Source organism: Rana temporaria, chromosome 4, assembly GCF_905171775.1.
Source record: "Rana temporaria chromosome 4, aRanTem1.1, whole genome shotgun sequence".
Taxonomy (NCBI): Eukaryota; Metazoa; Chordata; class Amphibia; order Anura; family Ranidae; genus Rana; species Rana temporaria.
The window spans coordinates 158900403-158923213 of NC_053492.1; the positions used below are offsets into that span (position 1 = coordinate 158900403).

Genomic DNA, 22811 nt, shown 5'->3' on the forward strand with positions numbered 1-22811 from the left:
CATTAGTGATCTTTTGACCTGTACAAAATCGCGGCAAAATTTGTGCGGCTTTCTGCCAGAAAAAGAAAATTGTTGGTAAACCTACAACAGGAAAATCAGTCTGTATATGCAGTAAACCATGCTGGTTATACTCACAGTGGGTTTAATTCTGTGCATTGTGTAAAAAGGCAGTTTGATCCCATTCTAGCTGATCTCCCCATTTTTCCACAGTCCCCAATCCATCTCTTGATAGTACAGAGCCTTGGGGCACTTTGCACATGCTCAGTTTGATGTGTATTGCTAGGTGTTTTTTTTTCTTTTGGGAGGGTGCATGTGATCAGCACAAGGTCAATTAGCACTTTCCAAACAGAGGGTTGGGAGTCAGTCTCATAGGACAGAGGAGAAAGAAAACTCCTCCTACAAGCTTTAACCAGTGCTGGGCACTGATAGAAGTCACACGACTGCTATATACTGTACAAATGTATTTAGCAGTTTATATTTACTAAAATGATTTTATTTCTATGTTCTGTGTACTGTGGGCACCCAGATATAGTGAATGTAGGGTCCTGGGTAGGAATGCCTTCTTACCGTTGGCTATTATTTTCCTGATTTTTTTTATTTCTATTTTTCTAACCTTGTGGTCACACATGTTGAATTTGAAACACCCAACGTATGCTGACTGCAGTATACAGGGTTCAACATTTGCACAATGAAATAAATGTATTTTTTGTAGGCTTTGGTAGCCAACTTTTTGTCAAGTGCCTCCAGCCACAGTATTACATGTGCACATATGTGTGGCATCCATGATGCCTGATCGGCACTCACTGAGAATATGATGATTTGATAAATATTGGTGTAAGGGTTTGCTGCTGCTTGATCTACTTAAATGCTAAATTATTCTAAATCTAAATTATATGAAAGTGCCATAGAGATCATATGTGGCTTCTGCATCACTATTGCTCACAGGGATATCAATATTGAATTTTCTATTAAATTTAATATTTTTGGTATCCAGCCAAAGACTGCACAACATATGTACAAACATATGTTTTTGGTTAAGGCCAGGGTTCTAGCAGGGGTCAAGTCCTGGGGAAAAAAGTGTGGGAACTCCCACCCAAGATCTACTCCCCCTCCAAAAAAAAAAAAATGATACGCTCATATGCATAATTACTAAACCGCATATTTTCTTTTAAAGCAAGTTCTTTCTAAATCCTGCGATAACTCACGGCAGACCTCCGCAATGTCTGCTGGGAACAATGACAAAAGCTCCCAGGTGACATTACGGCTACGAGGAAGTGACGGAATACCCGCACACTACCCGATGAATCCATATACAGGAAGCGGCCAGTAACATAAAGGATTACCATTACCATTATGAAGAAAAACATCCAAGCCCGGCTAAATTTTGCAAAAACGCATCTGAAGTCTCCCAAAAGCATGTGGAAAAATGTGTTATGGCCTGATGAAACCAAGGTTGAACTTTGTGGCCAGAATTCCAAAAGATATGTTTGGCACAAAAACAACACTGCACATATTCTGAATCGGCTACAAAGGCTATGAATGTGGGTTTCAGTAGCACATGGAGCTCATTGCCCTGAAGAGATTATCCATCCCAAATCACCTTTCCAGATAGCTTACTCAGTCACAACTCACATGAAAGAAGATCTGGCGATGTTTATTCGTCGTATGATCCGTAGAATGCAAGTTACAACAGGTAAAAGAACGATTCTTCCATGCAGGTAGAAGAAACACACAGGTCAGATGAATTACAGCATTAAAATGACTGATACAGGGGAGGAGACTGAGCAGCATGCAAACTAAGGAATGCCACAAGAGTCAAACTAGATAGGAATTAAAGAGACAGTACATAATAAAAATAATATCATGTAACATGACACTCCCCGCCTGAAATCTTTAGATTTCAAAGTCTATTACATATATAAAGATAAGTCCAACTTGAACCTGTAGGGGAAGAAACGTTAAAGGTAAAACTGGTGTGTAAACCATAGATACGAGATACCCGCAAACACAAGAAGGTATGCAGTAAATGAACAATGAAACATAACGTCCAAAAAACAGATGGCTTGAGTCCTGCAGTCTATCGTTTATAATCGTGGGACTTCAACAGTAGCACAGTCAATAGTGATAGTGATATTCTCCCCGCCATAGCAGGTATAGCCAGTACTCCTGCCTAAGTCACTCATTATGACTTCAGCTATTTCCACTGCTAGCACAGCTGCACAAAGTTCAAGTCTGGGTATGGTATGTGCGGGTTTTGGTGTTAGCTTTGTCTTGCCTAGAACAAAGTTGCAGTGTATGTCTCCATTAACTCCTGAGGTCTTCAAATAGGCCACTGCAGCTATAGCTTCAACTGATGCATCTGAGAAATATGGATTTCCCTCTGGACAGCGGCTGAGATGGAGACTGGGGCATAGCAACGTGGAATTTGGAGCTGTTCTAATGTCTTCAGAGAACCTCTCCATTTCTCCCATCTTTGTTGTTTCTCAATAGGTAACGGAGTGTCCCAATCTATGTTATCAGTAGTAAGCTGTCTTAATAACATCTTACCTTGGATGGTGACTGGGGCTATAAATCCCAGTGGGTCGTAGATGCTGTTCAGTACGGACAAGACTCCTCTCTTGGTGAAGGGTTTGTCACAGGTTGACACCTGGAAGGTGAATGTGTCTGCCTTGATGTTCCACAGCAGACCTAGACTTCTCTGTATAGGGGGTGTGTCTGACCCAAGGTCAAGGTCTTTCACACTGGCAGCATAGTCCTCAGGGTGAAATGCATTCATTAGCTCTTGGCTGTTAGATATAATTTTGTGAAGTCTCAAGTTTGCTACAGCTAGCATCTCCTTTGTTCTGGTAAGAAGATTAATTGCTTCTTTAGCAGTAGGAAAGGATTTGAGCCCGTCGTCTACGTAAAAGTTCCTTTCAACAAATTGACGAGCATCGGATCCATACTCAGCTTCTCCAAGCTGAGCTGTCTTTTTTAGTCCATAGATTGCTACAGCTGGGGAAGGGCTGTTCCCAAAGACATGTACCCTCATTCGGTAATCAATTACCTCTTTGTTGATGTCGTTGTCCTTGTGCCATAGAAACCTGAGGTAATTCCTGTTATCTTCCTTGACGATGAAGCAGTGGAACATTTGTTGAATGTCGGCCATCACCGCTACAGGTTCTTGACGAAAGCGAATTAGGACTCCAATGAGGTTGTTGTTCAAGTTGGGCCCTGTGAGGAGCATGTCGTTAAGTGAGAAGCCTTCATGTTGGGCACTGGAGTCAAAGACAACTCTGATTTGGTCTGGCTTTCGTGGGTGATACACACCGAAGGAAGGGAGGTACCAGCATTCTTCTCCTTCTTTCAATGGGGGTGCGGGTTCGGCATGACCCCTGTCAAAGATATTCTGTATGAAGTCCACAAAATGTCTTTCCATCTCTGGCTTCCTGCTTAAGGTACGCTTTAAGGAGGAGAATCTTTTGACTGCTTGATGTAGATTGTTTGGTAGCTTCTCTCTCGGGAGGCGAAAGGGTAGGGGTGCTACCCAGCTATTGGAATCTTCCTGAAAGAACTCATTGTCCATTACTTTAAGGAATTCTTTGTCTTCTGCCGAAGGAGCCAACTTGTCGTCTTCACTGCTTACATTGAAAACTGTAGAACCAAAGCTGTCATCGTAGGTGCGGGAAAGGTTTGTGTTGCAATGTTGCAACTTGCAGCTAGTTACCTTCTCCTTTACCCAGTAGTGATGTGGGCATGGCTCAAAAGTGAGTATTGCGACCATTTGGCAATACATTTGTCTTGAATGAAGAAATGTTAGTAGGCCTTTTCATTTTGCCTATACAGACGTTGCCTATGATGACCCAGCCTAAGTCCAGGTACTGGGCGAATGGGGCCTCTGGAGGTCCGCTGACCTGCCTGTGTACCTTGTGGATCCTTAGAATATCTCTTCCCAGCAGAAGAAGGATTTTAGCATCTTTGTCAAGTGGTGGGATTTCACTGGCTATTGACCTTAGATGAGGGTGGTAGAAGGCAACTTCTGGTGTAGGTATTTCTTCTTTGTTGGCTGGTATCTGGTTACACTCTACAAGTGTAGGTAAGGGTAATTGTAGGTTATTTTCTAGGGAGGACACAATAAAACCATGAGCCCTTCTTCCAAAAACCTCTGTAGTTCCACTACAAGTGCCTAAGGTGTAAGGGTGAACCTCTCCTTTTGTGCAAAATAGATCGAACAGTTCGGATCGTGCAAGCGATCGATTGCTTTGATCGTCTAAGATAGCATACACCCTTAAAGTCTTTTCTGGCTGATCCTTGTGATGAATATTCACTAGGCATATTTTAGCGCAAGATTTGTCACAGTGGTCTTCCCCACAGACTTCAGTGCACGAAGAAAATACCATGGTGGAATTAGGTACGTGATCTGTACTCTTCCCGCTGTGGTTCTGCCCAGGAGGAAGGTCTGCATGTTGTGAAGGATTGGACTCAAGGGGATGGAGTGCTTGCACATGGTCCTCGGAACCGCACTCTATGCACTTGATAGGAGTTTTACATTCCTTGGCAAAGTGATCGGTGGAAGCACAGCATCTATAACATACCCCAAAAGTCTTTAGGAGTTCCTTTCGTTCTTGTAGGGGCTTCTTTCTGAAACCGATACATTTTTTGAGGGGATGAGGCTTCTTGTGGATGGGACATAATCGGTTTGGGTTTTCGATCTTGCCGCTCTTGTTTGGGGCGGGAGTGGGAATAATGTCTGTCTTCCTAACGGACACGGGACCTCTGCGGTTCCTGTAGCTAGTATGTAGGTTGTCACCTTTAGGTGAGGGAGTATTGAACTCGCTGAATGCAAAACTAGGATCGTTCTTGGTGTCAGCAATGTTCCTGACGAAATTGCAGAAGTAGGAGAACGGGGGAAAGGAAACCTTGTTTTCCCGTTTGTATGATGACCCAACTTGGATCCACTTTTCTTGTAGGCCATGCGGAAGCTTGCAAACGATAGGGTTAACTCCTCGAGCAGTGTCCAGGTAACTGAGGCCAGGTAGCTTAGGGTCAGTTTTGGCAAGCTGGACTTCGAGAAGAAGGTCGCTGAGTCTCTGGAACTCTATATTGTCCTTACCAGATATCCTTGGGAAATTTTCCAATCGTTTGAGCAATGCATTCTCTATGGCTTCAGGACTACCGTAAGTCTGTTCTAGACGCTCCCATGCTGCGGTGAGACCTGCAGTTGGATTGTCGATGTAAACTGACCTGAGGCTCTTGACACGTTCTGTTGACTGTGGGCCAAGCAACCCGATCAGCAGATCCAGCTCACGATCGGCAGTAAAACCGATACCGCCTAATGTAGTTTTGAAAGCGGCTTTCCAGCTTCTATAATTTTCAGGATGGTCGTCGAAGTTTACTAGGCCTGACTTGGCGAGCTCATGTCGAAGTAAGTACTTTACTACCTCTGTTGTATCGGTTGCCTCTGACTTTACATAGGAGGTTGCTGGTTGATTGTTGTGGATTGCATTGTTTATGGTATCGTTGCAAAGAGACGTGGGAAGATATGGTGCAGCAAGGGCATTCAGCTGAATTGTTGGGTGAAGGTCTGGAACAGTACTGTTAGCAGGAGGCTGGCAACTTGCTTGCGGATTAGTGTGCCGTTTTGTGACATATGCGGGATCAGCATGACAGTCGGGAGCTGCACTGGGGTGGGTTTGCATGTAGGAAGTGGCTGGAACAGCTTTTACCTGATGATGTGGTGAAGTCCTTGCGTTGCCGTGAAACGTGGAGGTAATCGAGTGTTCACTGCTGTGGTTTAGAACATAGTTCTTAGTGCGTTCAAAAGGATCTTCTACATCTGCCTTGACGCTGACCCTTTCGCTAGCGTTTTCATCTGCACCGATAGCTTGTTCCAAAACCTTTAGTTTTGCTGCAGCTGCCTCGTAGTTGCTCTGTTCCTTTAAAGCTTCAATTGCTGCCCTTTGACGTGCCGTTTGAGCTTCTATTGCTGCCTTTTGATGCGCTGCCTCGGCTTCCATTACTGCCTTTTGATGCGCTGCCTCGGTTTCCATTACTGCCTTTTGATGCGCTGCCTCGGTTTCCATTTCTGCTCTCTTTTTTGCATATGCGGCCCGTACCTTGATAGCCTCTGCTTCGGCGCGGGCATTTATTAGCTGTTCACTAAGCGTTGAGTGCCTTGAACTTCGGGATCTAGAGGAACCTTTAGAACGTCTGGTGGATACAGATTTGTGAGATACAGTGTCCCGTGGCAGCATTAATTTTGCTTCTGCCTTTGCTTTAGTTCGCTGGATAAAGCTTTCTCTTTCCTCATTAAGAAGCTGGGCATTGTTAAGTTGCTCTAAGGACTCCTCAGTGTTGATGCTTTGCAGAATAGTTTTATATTTGTTGCTTGTAGTCTGGTACAGTTCATATGAAGCAGAGAGATGCTTTATGGCGCCCTCTAGTTGCAGTACCTCATGGCTGGGACATGAAATCACATCAATGTGGGTGAGGATTTTATCCCAAATCTGCTTCAAACTGGTTGCTAGTTCAGTTCTCATGGATTCATAGTTCTCTTTAACCTTCCAAGTGGGTTTCACAGAGCGTTTGGTCAATGCAGTGAACTCTGGGTCCTCATCCTGACTTTCTCTGTGTGAAGCATGCTGTGGTGTTTCATCACACACTGAGCCCTTTCCACTCATGATGGCCTGCAGTACACTGGCTTGGCTGTAGCAGTGAAGAGTGTCTGTATACTGTGAGGAGCTGTAACAAGCTGTGCTGGGGTTGTATGCAGAATTCTCATGCAATACACACAGTTACACTTCACTATGATCTGTCCTGTGACGCAGTTATCTCTGTGCAGGCTGCTGGATACGTTCTTTTACTATTCTGAATCGGCTACAAAGGCTATGAATGTGGGTTTCAGTAGCACATGGAGCTCATTGCCCTGAAGAGATTATCCATCCCAAATCACCTTTCCAGATAGCTTACTCAGTCACAACTCACATGAAAGAAGATCTGGCGATGTTTATTCGTCGTATGATCCGTAGAATGCAAGTTACAACAGGTAAAAGAACGATTCTTCCATGCAGGTAGAAGAAACACACAGGTCAGATGAATTACAGCATTAAAATGACTGATACAGGGGAGGAGACTGAGCAGCATGCAAACTAAGGAATGCCACAAGAGTCAAACTAGATAGGAATTAAAGAGACAGTACATAATAAAAATAATATCATGTAACATGACAGCACATCATCAAAAGAAAACCATACCCATAGTGAAGCATGGTGGTGGCAACATAATGTTTTGGGGCTGTTTTTCTACAGTTGGAACAGAGGCCTTAGTCAAGGTAGAGGGAATATTGAGCAGTTCCAAATAACAGTCAATATTGGCACAAAACCTTCAGGCTTTTGCTAGAAAGCTGAACATGAAGAGGAACTGTATCTTTCAGCATGACAAAGACCCAAAGCATACATCCAAATCAACAAAGGAATGGCTTCACCAGAAGAAGATTAAAGTTTTGGATTGGCACAGCCAAAGACCAGACTTGAGTCCCATTGAAAATCTGTGGGGTGATCTGAAGTAGGCTGTTCACAGGAGATGCCCTTGCATCTGACAGATTTGGAGTGTTTTTGTAAAGAAGAGTGGGCAAAATATTGCCAAGTCAAGATGTGCCATGCTCATAGACGCATACCCAAAAAGACTGAGTGCTGTAATAAAATCAAAAGGTGATGTAAAAAGGTATTTGTTTAAAGGGTGTGCACACTTATGCAACCACATTATATTATTTTTACTTCGCTCCACCATCTAAAAGATTTCAGTTTGTTTTTCAAATGAGTTGTACAGTTTATAAGTAATATTAAAAAGGTGGAAAAAGTTTTGAAACGATTTCTTTGTCTTCTTTTTTTTTACATCACAGTAACCTGATATTTTACCAGGGACTTTTTATATCCACTGTATACCCGTGATACTAGAACTTTTTTTTTTAAACCAACATCAGTAAGGTTTAACATTACAATAAAATGCTTAATGAAAGGCAAAGCTGTGGGAGGGTTGAGTGACAGCTTATGGAACCAGTTGGAAAACCAAAGCTGTCAAAGCCCCTCAGTTTTTCCTGCATGATGTTGGAGATCCTGCTGCTAAGAGCTAGTTGCAGGCCTCGGTTTACATGCAGTGATACTAGAATTGTATATGAACATTACTTATCTTTTTGGGACTTCCAATTGAATATTGCCAGCAGTATTGTAGCCGTTTTGGAGGATCGGGGCAACATGGTTACATTTAATACAGTGCCTGTGGTATATGTCTATGTATGCCTACCACTAGGATGGAGTTTTTTTTTTTCATATGTGATACAATAAAAGCATTTTATTTTGTGTGTGGGTGAGCTTCTGGCCAATGCTTATTATTGATAAAAACATTCCAAACTGTTCTCTGTAGTAGTATCTAATTGAGGTTGAATTTCAGAAATATGCATTCATCGACTGAATTGCCTTGAGACTCCAATTTATAGTTAGTTTATTGTGAGTTTCCATGTAGTAATGGCCATTTAGAAGGCGCCAAAGGGCTGCAAGTTGGGAACCATGTGTCAGGAAAGGTTCCATCCGCTGGTGCCATTTATCACCTGGCTCGCAGTACTGCGTCTCACCAGCAGGTGTCTCCTGACAGTTCCAAACTGTCAGGAGAACTTCTCCCTGCTGGTGTTATATCACCCTTGGGATGCAGTACTGGTCTCCACCAGCGGATGGACCCTGACAGTATGGAGCATACGGCCCTCCCTGCGCTCAGGTGTGACCTGAACTTAATTATTACACCTTTATATATACCCGGCGAGTTCAAGCAGACCTCGCCCTGGTATCTTTCTACCTTTCTGACCTGGAGCCTGCAAACCTGACCCTGAAGCCTGCTAGCCTGACCCTGCTTCCTACCCGACCTGATCCCTGTCCCGAGCCCATCCTGGGCTTATCCTTCCTATTGCCTGTTTACCCTGGATCCTGTTCCCCTTGGATTCCTGCCCCGCAGCCTGTCCATCCATCCGCTCCCTGTTCTGTTGTGTTCCCATCCTCACCCTTCTGCCGACATCCCCTGGTGTATGACCTCGGCCTGGCTTTTGTTTGCGATTACGGTATCTCCCCTTGATTTGTATATACAATTTGTTGTTGTGCACTGGTTGTCTTCACATGTTTGTAAATAAACACCTTTTTATTCCACTACATACCTTGGCCCGGATTCAGAGAGCAATTGCGCCTGCGTAACCATAGTTACGCAGCGCGATTGCTTGCTTGCGCCGGCGTTACGAATGCTCCTGATTCAGGAACATCGTAACGCCGACTGCAGCCTAAAATCTGCGTGGCATAAGGCTCTTATGCCACGCAGATTTTAGGCTGCATTCTTGCGATGACCGCTAGGGGGCGCTCCCATTGTGCTCAGTGTATAGTATGCAAATTGCATACTAACACCGATTCACAATGTTGCGCGAGCCCTGCGTACGCAAGTTACGGAGTTTCCGTACGGCGTCTTTAGCGTAAGGCTGCCCCTTTTAATAGTATAGTAGGGGCAGCCAATGCTAAAGTATACCCGCCGTTCCCGCGTCGTGAAATTTGAATTTCACATCGTTTGCATAAGTGATTCGTGAATGGCGCTGGACGCCATTCACGTTCACTTTGAAGCAAATGACGTCCTTGCGACGTCATTTGCCGCAATGCACGTCGGGAAAGTTTCCCAACGGCGCATGCGCTTTACGATCGGTGCGGGAACGCGCCTAATTTAAATGATTCCCGCCCCCTGCGGGATCATTTTAATTGCGTGCGCTTACGCCAGGCAATTTTGCCGGCGCGCCCTCGCAATTTACGGAGCTACTGCTCCGTGAATCGAGGGCAGCGGCGCAAATTTGCAGGGGCGCAGGGCAAAATCGTTGCCCTGTGCCTCCGTAATTTATGCGTAATTCTTACTGAATCTGGGCCCTTGTTGGTCTCCTCTGTGCAGTCACATAGTACTGGTCTACCTGATTCTCTGACACCATGATTCTAGAGGTAGTCTCTTTAAAGTGGCCAATTAATGTATTAAATGATTCAGAAATTCTATGACACTCTAAATTACAACTGAACAACTACTTTTATTTAATGTTTGTCATACACAAAAATTAGGTAATGCAGTAATAGGTTCTCTTTTGTCGCAGAAGAACATTCCCCACTATGAAATTAGACAACTGACTTTTATAATGTTTGAATTCATCTTCTCAGAATACAGTAGTGCTATATCAGAAATGTTTGTATTGGTCAAAGCATTTTTGCCTGTATGGACAATATATGACTGCAGTTTGAGCTGTTCAGAATCTAAGCCGGTATAGCACAATACAAAGCCAGGAGCTACAAGGTTCATTCAACAGTATCCATCCCACGCACATGCTAGTTTGTGTTCCTCTGTCAAGTTTCACCTAAAGCCTCTGTTCTTGTTTACTTTCTTTGCACCACAGAAGAGGCAGTACCAATATAATTAAATTAAGTTGCCTAATGAGAGACATATGGAGAGAAAGGTTTATTGACATGAATAGTTTGATGAATCCTCAGGGAGCAATTTGCTGAATCAGCTACATTACATCAGGTACTTAAAAAAAAAAAAAAAAAAAAGTGTGCTTTCACCAGAAAGTTGTATCTGGTTCTCTTCACGTAGTAATCACTGTGGTGGCATGTGACTCATTCTCACTCACCCTGATCCCCCTTCCACTTCTAGAAGTCCTATGCTGCTGGTACCCCAGCCACTGTTTACATTTGTGTCATGAGAAAAAAAAAAGTCATAAAGGATGAAGACTTGGAGGCTTACCTTTAAACTGGCGTTGTTGGCCGTTTTCGCAGGAAAAAAGCAGCTGGCTTTAGTTAAATATCTTGTTGCCTGGAACGGTTTGGCCCCTAAACTTTGCTGTAGTATATATCACCCAATGCTATGGTTGCCTTCCTAGTGTTGACACAAACTTTTCACACATGGTTTTCCAAAGTGCTTACAGATATTGGCTGTCAATGCTTTACACATCTGAATAAGCAGACTTAAAACAGTGGAAAATCCACACAAAACAAAGCTGTAAAACATAATTTTTAAATGAGACATGCCATAGGTTACTAATTGCTTACGACTGACTTCACAAAGATAAGCCTGTATATTTGCAACCTATTAGGCTTCATTTCCATGGACGTTTTTACAGCCACTTTTCTGAGCTTTTTTTGCAGCTTAAAAACGGCTCTCCATGTTAGTCTATGGCCTCATGCCCACCATGACGTTTTTGAGCTGTAGATGGCTGAGCCATTTTTAAGCTGCAAAAAAAACCCAGGACCAGTGCGTTCTGAAGCTCCAGCCTTAGAGCTGTAAAAACGCCAGACATTAAAAACGCCTAAAAACGCTCAAAAACTCGCAAAAACGCTATCGCTGCGTTTTTGTGCTCCAGCTCAAAAAACAAAACAAAAAAACATGGACAGGCGTTTTTAAGCTGTAAAAAAGGCTAAAAAAAAGTGGCTGTAAAAACGTCCATGGAAATAAAGCCTAAATGTGTTGACAGGATTTATCCATTAATTTAATTCTTGTGTTTATGTGGAGGTCTGCTACATATGCATGACACAGTGAGGCATCATTTCGAACTTGCCCCAACTTGTCAGAGAAGAGGGCACAATGCTCAGAAGTAATTGGGGACAGACATATATTAAACTTTCCCTACAGGAAATTTCTCTGTTCTGCATTGTACGTTAATCCAATAGAACTACTGTTTAACGAAGAAGCACTACCATGCCAACATAAATGTATTCTGCAGCTTTTATTATTGGGGTTGTACGCCAGAAACTGACCTGGGCTTTAAACAGTGAGGGCTTCAGAATACCCCAAAATATCGTCATCTACAACTTACAATACACATTTTATGTCTTTCTTCATAGAATTCAGAAATAATGAAATCTCATTATAGCACTACCCCTGTAGGAGTTGCAGGTGACAGGATTGCCCACTCTGCTGCACAACCAAGCATACAACATTTCCAAATTTCATATAGCCCCGGTTCACACTGGGTACCATTTGGTACGATTTGCGATGCGATTTCACATGTCAAATCGCATCTCAAATCAGCGGCATTTGCCGGCAATCGCACCGTGGCGCTGCAACTGCGGCGCTGCACCGATTTCAAAAAGTAGTTCCTGTACTACTTTTTGCGGTTTCGGGCCGCGATTTACATTGAACCCTGCACAGATGTCTCTTAAAACGCGGCCGAACTCGCGGCAAAATCGTGGCAAAACCGCAGCCGCGAAATCGCGGTAAAATCACAATTTTTACCGCAATTTTGAATTCGCAGCAGTGTGAACCTAGCCTAAAGCACAATAAACAGTCCTTGAGCTTTGTTTTGTGTTTTTATTAGGGGGTAATAACTTAAATGGGTATATGAATTATGGAAGGCCCAACTTAATAGTGCCAAAACTAGGGACAACTTGGTACCTATATACAGCTCCACTTGATTTCTCTGTACAGCCAACAGTCTGTTAGATCAGCAACAGCCCCTTACAGGCTAGGAACTCTCAGTCCCTTTAAAAAGTAGCACCATGTGTTGTGAACTGCATCCTGAAGTACCTCCAACTCCCCTGTAGACACTTGTCCCAGCTCTACCGCTGCAAGAAATGCTAGCCCACCAAACTGCCTCCTCACCAGCCCACTCGACTGACTGCTCCAGAGAGCTCCCAGGGCAAGGTTATGGAAGATTTAAGCACACTGCCATCTTCCAGAGAGACTTGCTACGTGTGGCAGTCTCTCCCCTTGTAAGCTCCTGCACCATGCTGTAGTACTCACACTATCCTTCTTGCTCCCACTGCCTCTCAGGAAGGACTACCTCCAAGCTTCTCCTGTTGTCAGGATCCTCCCAGGCCAGCACACAAGCCCTGGCCCAAGGCAGAGCACCCCCCCCCCCCAGACAGGGGGTGTGTACTGACAGCCTCCTCAGCACTGCATCTCCATCTTCCATCCGACTCCTCTCCCAGCATGACTCACTTATATTTAAGAGCATACTTAGTCCCCTGCCAGCCCCACCTCCTGGGGGTTGGCTAAGCTCCCTTAAATATTCAGAGCAGCCCTCCTAGCCTCCGCCCTCTAGTTTCCAGAATGTTCTCCGACTTTCCAGAAGCAGATGGAGGCATCAGAGAGCTACCTGTGTAAGTCATGATGCCCTAATTTCTGGTAGCCCTGACCCAGATTCAAAGACTCACATGAGTCAGAATATATTTTACCTACTCTAACACTAGTAGCACACTAGAGGGTGCTACATCATTAATTCCAAACTACCTGTGTGTATGTGAAGAAAAGATTTCAAGCAGAAAGGGAAATATGCGCAATAAAGCCCTGAATGGTTAAAAAAAAAAAAGTGTGTTAGGTGAAGCATTATTTAGCCATAGGTTAATCATTTAAACCTTTTTATGAAACCCCTCTACAAAAAGCCTGCTTTAGGTGTCAGCAAATCCTGTCCTAAGGAAATGGCAGGTTTACAATTAAACACTAATGAGTAGTTGTCACCAGTTCCTTATGTGGCTGAACAATGCCCGCCTTTCTTAGGCTGTATAAGCAAACAACCCAATGAGGTGAAATATTTGTCTCCTTCACCAGAGCTGATACAGCCATAAGTGCAATAAGTGGAAAATCCTCAGCACAGCAATAGCTAGCTACGTACATGTACAAAATGGAGTCTACAGAAACGTGGTCAGGTCAGAGTGCCACAGCTCTGGTCACCAAGCTCAGCAAGGAACCCCCAGATAAACTAGCTTGAGTCTCATGTAGAATCACGTATATAACTCACACAGACTGGTTAATATTGCCAACTGCAGTACCGTCACAGAGAGAACATCCTTTCTCCAAAAAACTCTGAGTGAAATTGGGCAGGTGTGTGATGGGAAGTATTATCAAGCCAATGGGGCTTGCCTTCAGTTTTGCAATGTACCTAGTGTCCATTCTCCTGTAGGTGGCAGTATAACCATAGGATGCTTATTAATATTTTGAGATGTGTATCTCAAAAGGATGATGGAGAAGCATTGCCTAATTCAAATATATTAGATCTGTTTTTATTATTCTATTATAGGATCACAAGCACAACAGCATTACCAGCTGACCATCCAATTGACTCAAGAGTTGACAAGACATAAATATATATATATATATAAATATATATATATATATATATATATATATATATATATATATATATATATATATATATATACACACACATACAGTAAAACCTTGGTTTGAGAGCGTTTTGCAAGACAAGCAAAATGTTTTAATACATTTTGCCTTGATATATAAGCGATGTCCTGAGTATAAAAAAAAAGAGAGGAGCCTGTAAGTTTAGCAATATGGTTACATTTAATGAAGGTACAACGTTTAGCAACTTATTGCTACACTAATGCCGCATACACACCATCACTTTATGTGATGAAAAAAAACGACACTTTCTGTGAAGTAAAAAATGACGTTTTTGAAACTTCAATTTTCAAAGACGAAGTTGCCTACACACCATCGTTTTCTCACAATGATCTTGCAAAGTGAGGTTACGTTCCACCACGTTTTACCATTGAAGCTTGCTTCATAAGTAGCTTCTGGGCATGCGTGGATGAAAAATTGTCTTAGAAAACAACGTTTTTTTGCTACACACGGTCAATTTCTGTGAAGTAAAAAGTGCACTTTTGAAAAACGACACATAAAATTGAAGCATGCTTCAATTTTTTTTGGTCGTTTTTTACAAGACATAAAACAACGTTTTCCCCCACACACAGTCAATTAAAGTGACGTTTTTAAAAACGTCATTTTTTTTCATCACATAAAGTGATGGTGTGTACGCGGCATTAGAGGTGCCTCTCCTCTTTTATATCCTGTAAAACAATTGCTTTGATATACAAGTGCTTTGGATTACAAGCATGTTTATGGAACGAATTATGCTCGCAAACCAAGGTTTTACTGTAATTATATATATATATATATATATATATATATATATATATATATATATATATATATACACACACACACACACACACACACACACACACAGTACAGACCAAATGTTTGGACACACCTTCTCATTCAAAGAGTTTTCTTTATTTTGATGACTAGAGTGTGTAGATTCACACTGAAGGCATCAAAATTATGAATTAACACATGTGGAATTATACATAACAAAAAAGTGTGAAACAACTGAAAATATATTTCATATTCTAGGGTCTTCAAAGTAGCCACCTTTTGCTTTGATTACTGCTTTGCACACTCTTGGCATTCTCAAGAGGTAGTCACGTGGCGCAGCACCCCATCATTCTCCTTCTTGGTCAAATAGCCCTTACACAGCCTGGAGGTGTGTTTGGGGTCATTGACCTGTTGAAAAATAAATGATGGTCCAACTAAACGCAAACCGGATGGAATAGCATGCCGCTGCAAGATGCTGTGGTAGCCATGCTGGTTCAGTATGCCTTCAATTTTGAATAAATCCCCAACAGTGTCACCAGCAAAGCACCCCCACACCATCACACCTCCTCCTCCATGCTTCACGGTGGGAACCAGACATGTAGAGTCCATCCGTTCACCTTTTCTGCGTCGCACAAAGACACAGGGGTTGGAACCAAAGATCTCAAGTTTGGACTCATCAGACCAAAGCACAGATTTCCACTGGTCTAATGTCCATTCCTTGCGTTCTTTAGCCCAAACAAGTCTCTTCTGCTTGTTGCCTTTCTTTAGCAGTGGTTTCCTAGCAGATATTCTACCATGAAGGCCTGATTCACACAGTCTCCTCTTAACAGTTCTAGAGATGTTTCTACTGCAAAAGGTGGCTACTTTGAAGAACCTAGAATATGAAATATATTTTCAGTTGTTTCACACTTTTTTGTTATGTATATTTCCACATGTGTTAATTCATAGTTTTGATGCCTTCAATGTGAATCTACAATTTTCATAGTCATGAAAATAAAGAAAACTCTTTAAATGAGAAGGTGTGTCCAAAGTTTTGGTCTTTACTGTATATAATTATTTATATATATATATATATATATATATATATATATATATATATATATATATATATATATATATATATATATATATATATATATAAATTATATACAGTAAAGATATATATATATTGTACAGGACACCAGGGTTGGGTCCTGGACGGGTGCTATACAGCACCACTATTTGGGCTATGGTCCCTTTAAATTGCTGTAAGAGTGTTCAGGGGCTCACCCAAAATGGGTAGAGTTAATCCAGAGAGGACTGGCAAGCAGTCCTCTGTCTTGGTAGAGTCATTTGGGGCCTGGAATTTTGGAGGCTCTAAAGTGCTATTCGGGTGGGAAAGAGCCTCCACCCCTAACCACTGGCAGTCAGCACACAGAGAGTTAACACTTCCAGAGAACAGCCCATAAAACAGAAAGTGGTGCTAGAGGAGTGTGGAGGAGTATGGGGTTTGCACCTGTGACGATGAGCTGGGAGTCTGCTGGGAGCTGTTAAGAATGCAGTGAGGACTTTTGAAATTTGGGGGCGAAGACCCATCTACAAACGAACTGTATATGTTTTTGTTTTGACGTATTTTTGTGCTGAAGAAAAGCAGACTTTTATTTGATGCCGAAGCTAAGCATATTTTTGTGTTGTAGTTTTTACCTGTGTGCTGAGCAAAGCCTTAGGGCCCTTTCACACAGGGCTGATCAGTAATGATCCGCCTCGGTGTGTCCGTAAAGCTCAGCGGGGATCATCCGTAAAATCCCCGCTGAGCCGTCGGCTGACAGGGCGGTCCCCACACACTGTGCAGGGACCGCCCTGACTTTCCTCCGCTCTCCCCTATGGGTGGATTGGATGAACACGGACCGTATGTCCGTGTTCATCCGATCCGATGACCGAAGAAAAAATAGGATTTTCTTCCGTCCGCAAAATCGGAGCTTTGCGGAGGCGGGTGATTATGGGTGTCAGCGGATGTTCATCCGCTGACACCCGCAATCACATAGGGACCAATGTATATCCCGTTTTCATCCGCAAACGGATGGATGAAAATGCGGACATACGGTCCGCACATGTGAAAGGGCCCTTATTTTGGATTGTCTGTAAATAAAAGCCTTTCCCCCCCCAAATGGTTTATGCACTTAATCCCGCTGAGCTATAGCCCCCAAACTTTACTATATATATATATATATATATATATATATATATATATATATATATATATATATATATATATATATATATATATATATATATATATATTTATTATACACAATCTCATTAAATTGAGAAGTGAGTAAACCCCTCACATTTCTGTGAATATTTTATTATATCTTTTAATGTGACAACACTGAAGAAATTAAATTACACTTTGCTACAATGTAAAATAGTGAGTGTACAGCTTGTATAACAGTGTGAATCTGCTGTCCCCACAAATTAACTCACACATCCATTAATGTCTACACCGCTGGCAACAAACGTGTGTACACCCCTAAGTGAAAATGTCCAAATTGGGGCCAATTAGCCATTTTCCATCCCCCAGAGTCATGTGACTTATTAGTGTTACAAGGTCTCAGGTGTGTTAAATTTGGTGTTATCGCTCTCACTCTCTCATTCTGGTCACTGGAAGTTCAACATGGCACCTCATGGCATAGAACTCTCTAAGAATCTGAAAAAAAGAATTGTTGCTCAACATAAAGCTGGCCTAGGCTATAAGAAGATTGCCAAGACCCTAAAACTGAGCTGCAGCACGGTGGCCAAGACCATACTGCGGTTTAACAGGACAGGTTCCATTCAGAACAGGCCTCGCCATAGTCGACCAAAGAAGTTGAGTGCACATGCTCAGCGTCATATCCAGAGGTTGTCTTTGGGAAATATATGTACGAGTGCTGCCAGCATTGCTGCAGAGGTTGAAGGGGTGAAGGGTAAGCCTTCAGTGCTCAGACCATACGCCGCACACTGCATCAAATTAGTCTGCATGTCTGTCGTCCAAGAAGCAAGGGTCTTCTGAAGATAATGCACAAGAAAGCCTGCAAACAGTTTGATGAAGACAAGAAGACTAAGGATATGGATTACTGGAACCATGACCTGTGGTCTGATGAGACCAAGATAAACTTATTTGGTTCAGATGGTGTCAAGCGTGTGTGGCGGCAACCAGATGAGGAGTACAAAGACAAGTGTGTCTTGCCTTCAGTCAAACATGGTGGTGGGAGAGTCATTGTCTGGGGCTGCATGAGTGCTGCCAGCACTGGGGAGCTACAGTTCATTGAGGGAACCATGAATGCCAACATGTACTGTGACATACTAAAGCAGAGCATGATCCCCTCTTTTCAGAGACTGGGCCGCAGGGCAGTATTCCAACATAACGACCCCAAACACACCTCCAAAAACAACCACTGCTGTGCTAAAGAGGCTGAGGATAAAGGTGATGGACTGGCCAAGTATGTCTCCAGACCTAAACCCTATTGAGTATCTGTGGGGCATCCCTTAAATGGAAGGTTGAGGAGGGCAAGGTCTCCAACAACCACCAGCTCCATGATGTCATCATGGAGGAGTGGAAGAGGACTCCAGTGGCAACCTATGAAGTTCTGGTGAACTCCATGCCCAAGAGGGTTAAGGCAGTGCTGGAAAATAATGGTGGCCACACAAAATATTGACACTTTGGGCCCAATTTGGACATTTTCACTTAGGGGTGTACTCACTTTTGTTGCCAGTGGTTTAGACATTAATGGCTGTGTGTTGAGTCATTTTGAGGGGACAGAATAAAATATTTACAAAAATGTGAGGGGTGTACTCACTTTTGTGAGAAACTGTATACACATACACACTTTTTTTTTTTTTTTTTACCATTTTTGGTGAAAACAATTTCCTGGCTGACATTAATGCTTAGCATACACGGAGAAAAATTTCAGCAAAATCCTGCTGAATGCTGTCGGCACCACTCAGCTACACATCACTCAGCTGCATGTACTCCTTTCCACACACTGAAGCCCTGTATTACCCAAAGACAGCTTGCTCTGAAGCAGTGACAGTGCTCAGCTTTTGACAAGTCACAACTCCAACCATAACTGGTTGCTAGGTATTGTGCAGATTGAATAAGCCAGGAAGAAAATTCTCGGCCAATCAGCTACAGTTAATATTTGGTTATTCTGACAGCCGTGGCTGTCAGAATTCAAAAGCTAGCAGAGATTTCTCTATACATGCCAATTACTATGGATGAGGGAAACTTGCTTCTCTTGTTCAGCCTGCAAGGTCATGGTGGACTCCTAGATAGGACTAACTAAATCCAGGAATAATTTCCAAAAGGCAGCAACAGGCTCCTGCTTTTAAAGTGAATTTTTACACACTTCATAATATTGCAATGAAAAAGGTATAGATAAGCATACATTTTAAAGAGAATGGAATTCCATGACACTTACAAAACGAATATAGATGACTTTGCTTATTAAAGCGGAGGTTCACCCTAAAAAACAACCATGTACCATCCCATCCAGCATACTAGCGTCAGCTACAGTACACCTTTTTTATTTTTTTTTGTGCTGTACTTACCGTTTAATCCTTCAGTTTCGTTTCAGACTCTCGCTGGGAGTAGGCGTTCCTATGAAGAGGGGAACATGATTGACGTCTGGCTATGGCGCGTCACGCGTTCCGAAAATAACCAGAGTAGGACTCGGCTCTTCACGGCGCTATAAGGCGCCTGTGCACAGACTAGGAGCTGACTGCGCAGGTGCCGTATATATCCGAGTCCTATTTCGGCTATTTTCGGAACGCGTGACGCGCCATAGCCGGACGTCAATAATGTTCCCCTCTTCATAGGAACACCTATTTCCCCGCCGGAGTCTGAAACGAAACTGGACGATTAAACGGTAAGTACAGCGCAAAAAAAAAAGGCATACTGTAGCTGACGCTAGTATGCTGGATGGGATGGTAGATAAAGAAAAAAAAATTTTTTAGGGTGAACCCCCGCTTTAATGACCTATAAAACAAAAAAAAGGTATAGCAGAAATAAAACCATATTCCGTAATTAAGACATGATTTAGGTAGAGAATAAATTTATATGAAATTAGTGGAATTTTGCTAGTAAATATTTTTTGTTACAAATTTAGCCTCATTTTCATTGAGAGAAGTGTTATGCCGCGTACACACGACGTTTTTCATGACTAGAAAAATTCCATTTTTTAATTTGGTCATTAAAAACGATCGTGTGTAGGCTCCAGAGCATTTTTCTCGACGAGAAAAATGGGCATTAAAAATTTAGAACCTGCTCTATTTTTTCTTGACGTTTTTCACGTCGTCGTTTTTCTCGTCATGAAAAATGATCGTATATAGGCTTTAACGACGGGGAAAAAAACGCGCATGCTCAGAAGCAAGTTGTGAGAAGGTAAATTTGCATAATCAGCCCAAAGGGTGGCGCGATTCGAATGGAACTTCCCCTTGACAGTGCCGTCGTACGTGTTGTACATCACCGCGCTTTGCTCGAGCATTTTTTTTCACCTTCGTGTGTATGCAAGGCAGGCTTGACAAGAATCACGTAGAGAAAAACGTCATTTTTTTTCATGCCATTAAAAACGGTCGTGTGTACGCGGCATTAGAGCCAGCAATGAAATACAGTGCGTAAAAGTTATTGTGAAAAAGAAAAAAAGTCATTACAAATCATGCTTTCAAATCATGATTTCATACTGTTTTCAGTATGAAATTGTTTGGTTGGGAGCAGAAGGGTAAGGGAGAGCTGATAATCATAAAAGAAAGTATTCAGCGCTGAAACATATAATAAGATACAAACCAATATATAAAAAATAAATAAAATGCTAGCCAGCACTTAGAATAAATTCAAATAAAACCTCCCAAAAAGACTTGTGGTAATAAAAGTGCAGTGCAAAACAAAGTGAATGAATAATAATAAAAGATAAATAAAGTCCATAAGTGAATAAGTGTAAGAGAAATCCAATAATTTAATTAATTGGTGCAAATCCAGAGCAGATGACCAGAGAAAAAGATCCTCCACCAGAAAGTAAGGATGGCCTCTCACCTCATAAATTCGACCTCCTAGAGGTCACAAAGCGTGGTATGGAAACACAGGTCCTAGTATAAAGGGTCAGCAGATTACTTGGCAACTCTTTAACTCAGCAAAATAGGCCCATGGAATATCGGCAGTAATTGGACATATGAAAACAAAGAGGATAGGGATCTAATGCTCTCTGTAGCAAACCAGCATTTAATAAAAACAAGTAAAATATTACACTCACATTGAACAGCACTCACAGCCGAGTGCTAAGCTCCAAACAATAAGTTCCAGCAATGCGTAGCGTGTACAGCCAGGAACTCCCGAGGGGGAGGAGTTACGTGTGACGTCACCCGCGATCGCCGCCTCACGCTGTTTCTGGCTGTACACGCTACGCATTGCTGGAACTTATTGTTTGGAGCTTAGCACTCGGCTGTGAGTGCTATTCAAGAAGGGTAAAATTTTATTTTTGCTTACTGATATTACACATCAGGAATCTTTTTTTTTTTTTTAAACTTCAGGATAGAGTGGGGAAGAGTTAAAATTTGTATTACTATCTTGTGACAGAAGAGATTTTCTCTCTCTATTCCTGTCTCTGTGACATAATAGGGGTTTGCAGCCATTACTGGGACAGAAAACCACAGCCTGCAATAAAATCATAGTCAGAGGTTTTAACCTTTTCCCAACATGGCCAATCAATGTTTCCCATGAGCTTGATCATATAGTGAATATTTATTATTCTGCTGTAACCAACGTAATGGCCATTACCTAAAACAAGAAGATCAAGCACCGACTATCCTTTTAATTGTGGCCACACTTTGAAGCTTCTCAAATTAAAAATAAGAGTTTACCAAGGTCAGCACTACTAATACACAGGAGCTGATAAGTCAAAACCTGGGATTTTACTATTCCATGTTAAACTGGTTGTAAACCCCTTTTTAGAACTTGTACCTCTAGGTAAGCCTAGAATAAGGCTTACCTATAGGTACTGTAAAAAAATGCTAAACGTGCAACGTTTATGAAATTTTTACCTTGTGGTCCCCCGATTATGTCATCGGTGCATACGCTGTGAAGAAACGGCCCTCCAAGCCGTTTCTTCCAGAGCGAGTCCCGTGACTGGCGCGAATTTGCAGGAGTGACGTTACGTGGCTCTTGCCAGTCACAGAGCCCCAGAAGGAAGATGGGTGAAGATGGATGCCCAGCAGGGGACAGTGATGCATACTACATACATACTCTTTAATGCAGCATACATGATAACACACATGTGTAGGGGTGAATGGCCCCATATTGTGTTAAATTGCCTTTCACACTTCTATGCAGCAAATAGATGTTAAGCAGGTACATAGGAAAGAATGGGGCATCTACTTGGCATGCATTTTCATGCAACGAAATGCAAGAGTTTTGTTGCATCAAAAAATAAATGTGAATAGGCCCACATGGTAGCAAAAATGAATAATGATCTGCAAACTGAAAGCATGTCATCATACGACGTCTAGAACAAAAGTCACAACTAGATAGAAAAAGGATAATAAAGAAAAAACCTACTGAATAGGTGGATCACAAAGGACCTGTGCTCCAAGGCCTCACTTTCATGGAAAATAAAGATCTCTTGGAAGTTTTGGTGTTACATGAAGAGTAGATGGGATAGCATTAAACATAAAACAAATCTGGCACAGAAAAAAAAGATTATAGTCTCAAGAGCACGTTTGACTTGTCTAAGAAGATAATGATTTAATGGTTGAAAACTAATGACTCTGCCAGAGGGCTTGGCTGGGGCCCCTCATGTCAGACATTGTCATTTATCTCCTCACACTACGCACACACCGGTCTGGAAACAGGGGTGAATTAGGGGAGGCTAGCT

The 22811-nt window shown here is 42.4% G+C and overlaps 1 protein-coding gene and 1 non-coding gene across 3 annotated transcripts in view; both read right to left on the bottom strand.

Moving 5' to 3' along the window:
- IFT80 (intraflagellar transport 80) overlaps window positions 1–22811 on the bottom strand; it is a 225091-nt gene that overhangs the window by 118116 nt on the left and 84164 nt on the right. The window lies entirely within an intron of this gene.
- On the bottom strand, window positions 8001–8134 carry LOC120938427. Its single transcript, XR_005749044.1, has one exon. It is a non-coding gene; the product is annotated as a small nucleolar RNA SNORA44 (small nucleolar RNA).